An 836-nucleotide genomic window follows, 5' to 3' on the forward strand; every position below is an offset into this window, starting at 1 on the left:
GCTTTTTAGAGGAAAGTGATAAGATGGTATGCCCCATGTGGAGACCAGTTAAGAGTGGGAAGTCAGGACCTTCCCAAATCAAAAGTGAGTTTTATTTCATTAATCAATTCACAGAGACACGTGATGTATTCTGTGCTTCTTTCCCTTTCCTTTGATGTATGGCGAGAAGCTGGGACCAAGAGGGGAACAGCAGTGGTCAGTAAGTGGTCTAAGGGTGAGTACATGACCCAGTTCTGGCCACTATAACATAAGGGAAAGTCCACTGGTGAGTTTAGGGAATATTTCACTCTTTGGTTAAAAATAAAAGAAGAATGCTCACTTCGACAGCACATATCCTAAAATTGGAACGATATAGGGAAGATTAGCATGGCCTCATGCAAGGATGATGTGCAAATTCGTAAAGTGTTCCATATTTTTTCATAAACTATATAAATGTCTAACCAATGTACTATATCCTTGAAACTAATAATAAAATAACATAAAATAAAATGCTTTAAAAAAATAAGAGAAAGAGAATCACGAGAGGAAAAAGTCCCCATGTCCTCCTTAACCTTCATGTTAGGATGCTGTCTATGAAGACAATATACTAGGTACTACAACAGCTATCTTTTGACTAAGAGGAGGGACACTGCCAACATACCGAGATGGCAGAAAGAAAAGAGGAGAAGACTCCAGGTCTTCAATGTCATCACTGAGCCACCAAATATACCCTGAAAATGCCCACTATCAGACTTTTTCTAAAAAATAATTGTCTATTGTTGAAGTTATATTAGTTGATATTCTTATCTGCTGCCAAATACAACCTAAATAATATTCACTGTCATTCAGATAAGGTT

General features: G+C 37.3%; 1 non-coding gene across 1 annotated transcript; it reads left to right on the forward strand.

Annotated features, from left to right (window-relative positions):
• Positions 1-311: 311 nt before the first annotated feature.
• Positions 312-417, forward strand: LOC112478104. Its single transcript, XR_003045707.1, has one exon. It is a non-coding gene; the product is annotated as a U6 spliceosomal RNA (small nuclear RNA).
• The last annotated feature ends 419 nt before the right edge of the window (positions 418-836 follow it).

The sequence above is a fragment of the Pteropus alecto genome, unplaced genomic scaffold (assembly GCF_000325575.1).
Source record: "Pteropus alecto unplaced genomic scaffold, ASM32557v1 scaffold131, whole genome shotgun sequence".
Classification (NCBI taxonomy): domain Eukaryota; kingdom Metazoa; phylum Chordata; class Mammalia; order Chiroptera; family Pteropodidae; genus Pteropus; species Pteropus alecto.